This window comes from Triticum aestivum, chromosome 1B (assembly GCF_018294505.1).
Source record: "Triticum aestivum cultivar Chinese Spring chromosome 1B, IWGSC CS RefSeq v2.1, whole genome shotgun sequence".
In the NCBI taxonomy this organism is placed as follows: Eukaryota; Viridiplantae; Streptophyta; class Magnoliopsida; order Poales; family Poaceae; genus Triticum; species Triticum aestivum.
In genome coordinates, this window is record NC_057795.1 from 241,062,070 (window position 1) to 241,066,574 (window position 4,505).

At 48.8% G+C, this 4,505-nt stretch overlaps 1 long non-coding RNA gene across 1 annotated transcript; it reads left to right on the forward strand.

The window, feature by feature from the left end:
- Positions 1-214: 214 nt before the first annotated feature.
- On the forward strand, positions 215-1,527 carry LOC123089849 (uncharacterized). The gene is made up of 2 exons (XR_006442401.1): positions 215-612; positions 691-1,527. It is a non-coding gene; the product is annotated as an uncharacterized lncRNA (long non-coding RNA).
- Positions 1,528-4,505: the final 2,978 nt, after the last annotated feature.

The window sequence follows — 4,505 nt, forward strand, 5'->3', positions numbered from 1 at the left end:
ATTTTGTAGGTAGACTGTGTGCCAAATTTCGTCGCGTTCAGAGGTTGTCTGATACTCGAACTGTTAAACCTATAACAACACTATAAGGGTCTAATCGTCAGACATTTTATTATTGCCGGGCTGTTTCTTTCCCTCTCTTCTAAAGCCCCTCTACACAGCCTACTAAGGCCTACCCTAATCCCCCTCTGTCCAAAGCCATCCGATGTCGATTGAGTCCAAAACAGGCCCCCAAGCCCCCACCTGCTATATATGAACACCCTACACCTTCATTTTCGGAAACCCTAGCCCCTAGCCCTTCTTCTCCACTGCCCCGCCACCACATGTCCTCCACTAGCCGCCACCTGCGCTGCCCTACCACCGCCATGATCTGGAACATTAAATGTAGATCAAACGTCTCCTACGCTTCCCCGTAGAGCCCCACTCCATCGCGGTCCGCTCAAGCCCGGGCGAGGCACGCGTAGGCCATACGTTGTCGCCCACGTGCTGCTCGTCGCCAAGCCGCCCCCATCGATCCAGGATCGAGGGGATATCAATCCTTGGCGCCCAACCTCGAGTGCCCTCTCCCCGTGTCCAGCCGGCCGGCGAGCCGTCAGAGCAGCAGCGCCACCAGAGGTCCACGCCGCCCTACCCTCCCTCCTCTCTTCCTTCTACTTCTTTCCGTGTCTCACCCCACATCCATGGACACCGCAGGTACCTTCCATGTCTGCCCTACTAGCTCCGAAACTCCGCCGCTGCGCCAAGGTTCCCCACCGCTCGACCAGATCTGGCTTCCCCCGGTCCCGATCCGTCCATCCCCGCTGGTCTCCGACCTCCACCGTCCTGCCTCAGGCTCGCCATCCCTCCATGCCTCTACCTTTCTTGGCCTCCTCGTAGGAGGGAGACGATGAGCGAGCTCGCATGCTCGCATGCTCGCTTGGGCCTACCTCCCTTGCTGTCGGCCTCGGCCCGCCTCTATGCCTCCGGCCCAACGACGAGCTCGACCGCCTCCCTGACAGGGCCAAGAGCCCATGGTGAGCGCGCCTCTCCAATTCCTCACCCAGGCGCTACATTGCTATCGTGTGCCCATCGTTTGTAGCCCGCTATTGTACATTCGACCCGAGTATATATTTTTTCCTATGTTTGCGATTTAACAATTACTAGTAAATACGTCCGTGCGTTGCTACGGGGCATTTTCTGGAGCATGGGTTGGAAAAGTCAAGAAGTTGCACTCATGTGTTTGAACGATGCCTTCTTTAGATACGCACTGCCCTCGGGTGGAAGGGTTGTAATATAGGAAAGGGTGTACAATGAAGTTTGACCGGGTGCTTTATTCCGGAATTTGGAACGTATTCTTTGAGTATTTAGTTATTGCACCCGTCAATGATACTCCATTTGTTCCAAATTATGGGGAGTTATAACCTTTTTTCTTAATTAGATGTATATAGACGTGTTTTAATGTGTTTCTTCATTCATTTCAGTTTGTATGTAGTCTACATTAAAATATCGAAAACATCTTATATTAGTGAAAGGGGTACATCATTGTAACATTTATACATGAATCTTGAGAAACTTCCCACGAGCTCACAAAAAACATGATTATTTCCATGTATCTATTTTCATATGGGTCTATCTTTTAGACTCTGCATATTTTGAAATCAATTAGTATAATATATTAGAAACTTTAAAAATGAATGAGCCCCTATGACAATTGACAATTAAGTTATTTTACATAAGTGAATCCTCTCAATTTGGACATGCCTTGAACTTGGTACTTGGAAGTTATACCTGAATCAAACCATAACACGAGGTAAATATAGGATTGTATTGCAGCAAAGCATACTTTCAGCAAGTATGGTAATGGTGCGAGTCATTATCATTTTTCCACAAACACAAAGACTAATTATTTGCACACAAAAATTGACAGAGCACCATTGTGTAGATACATAAGTAAAGAGAACGGGCAAGCACTATTGGGTTATTTTCTAAGCGAATGTCCACTAATAAAAATAATCAAACCCTGACCATTCCATGCAGAATGAGTAAATGGGCAATCTCCAGTAACATCACGAGATTTCTTAAATTTGGCATGAACAAACCCTTCAACACCAAGTAGCATATATTCCAATCATGAAATAAAAAATGAAAAAAACCATAGCTGAGCTAGCCCTAATGAATGAGCTATCCTGCAAAATCAAAGAAGGAGGAAAATTGTTAAAAGGAGTTCACTTGTTCACAAATACTCCATCCGTCCCAAAATATATAAAATTATTACGAAGTTAAGTCACTTATTTTGGGACGGAGGGAGTAATAAGGACTGCATGCGTGTAAAATATCCTTTATTTATGGAGATGGGTGTATCAGATATAGTTGGATGCCAAGAAGTTCAATTTAGTTGAAGGGAATCCTACCCTGGAGAAGATGTTTAAATAACGAACGCCTCGCATAATGAGCTATGTGCATATATAGTGGAAGGGAATCCTACCATGGACAATTTAGTGAAAGGGACACCTACGCGCCGCCGGACGAGGTTGCGCCGGACCCCCCCCCCCCCCCCCCCCCCCCAACTTTGGAGTGGTTTTGGGGACAGTACAATCTTTGTCTGTGGAAGTCACTGCCTCCGGCTGAGAAAGCCAGTCAAGTGGAGTTCAAGAAGGAGATGGCGGAGGAGGAAGCCCGGTACTAGGCGGCTTGTGAAGCCCATGAGGCTGCCTGGAAAAAGGAGGAGCTGGAGCTTTGGGGGCGAGCGCGTCAACATGTGGAGGAGATGTACGAAGACAGGTACTTCGCCAGGAAGGCCAAAGGCTCTAGGTGCCTCATAACTGCATGGAGGTTGGCCGATAAGCTCCAGCGTGCCACCGACGAGGAGCTCCGGTGGGCGCCCAACAAAATGGCAAGACCATTCGCGCGCGTCTGCCAGCAAGAGGCAGATTGGCACATCAAGCGCTGCAAGGTGGAGGAGGCGGAGTACTGCCTCCGCGCTGGGAAGACACCGCGCACCAGGGAGCTCATGGAGAGGGGTTGCCAGAATACTGCCCCCTAAGGAGGTATTATTAGTTTTAGTGTTATTCATTTTCAATTTTATGCATTGTACATAGTAGTTAAGCATCATCACGTATATGTGATGATATTGTATATATTCTGTGATGAACTAATGAACAATTAATATATATTATGAATTCCATTTTTCTACCTGTTTTCATATACTAATTTGTATCTAGCTATTATCATCCACATATACATAATGGAAAGCCCCCCCGCCCCACACACACACATATTGAAACAGAACAATACATAAGAATGGAAAATACAGTAGACACATTGAAATAGAGCAATCAACAGAGCAATGATATGATTGTTGTGAAGACATAGCGATCCACGTCGAAATGAATCAACAAAATAAAATGCGACCATGACCAGTAGCCTTGGCCACGGTAACTCTTGGCTCTGCCTGAACTCGTGCAGGCATTTGTTCAAGCGGTCGACACGCTCGCGATACATCTGGAGCGCGATCTCGAGCTCCAAGTTGGCTATTTCGTTGGAGATTACCAGCTCGAGGATGCGACGGCCATGTCCCTCTACTACGTCTAGGTGGATACCTACGCCAAGGAGGCGGCCGATCCTAGCGACCAACGCATTGGCATCGAGCGGGCCGCGGACAAGGTGAATGGCACGACCCATGCGAACAGCACGGCAGGCATCCGATGCAAGTAAGGCGCAGCCAGCCTCTGGTGCAAGTACGGCGCAGGCGGCCTTTTCCCACTCCTTGTGGGGAATGGGAATACTGACGAGTCATGTACCCACCTGCGACGCCCTATCAATAGCAGGAGAGCATCGACGGATCTGCTCTTGCTATGCGAAGCACCATGCCTCTCACTCTACGGCGCTCCAACGGTCTCGTTCTGCAGCGAGCCATAGAGTATCGGCATGGATGCACATAGCTTGCTCTTCTGTGCGCCACCGATCATGTTGTGCAGCGAGCTGCAGCCTCTTGGCGCTCACATGCCTATCTTGATACGCGGCCCTAAAGCGCCGCCTGCCAAGGGTCTGCTCAACCCTGGCGATGACGCACATCACAACATCGTCCATCGCGTTGCTGGGGACACTCACAGCCTCGATGGGCCATGGTGCCTTCTCGTTTTCTTCATCGACGAGGTTGATGGCAGAGGCGTCGCTTCGGTGGGTTGGCATGCTTGGAGAAGGTAGAGGGGCTATAGGCTGCGCTTGTTGCCTCGGTGTGTCGCGCGCCGCCTAGGTTTATGCGCAATATCACTGGGTGGCGGCGGGAAACTGATGAGGAAATGGTGGGAAATAGTGGTGTGTTCATTAAGCGCCATCAATTAATGGAAACTTAGCATAGAAGGAACCGCAAGATAGCACGACGCATGCAGGCACATTGCTCACCCAAGGCTATGATCCATAGTAAAGAATATAGTTCTGAACACAAAGAGCGTAGATGCTATGCAGACTGAGCAAATCATGGCAAATGATTAAACTAAGGAGTAGGTTGATGATGAATTCAAGAATGG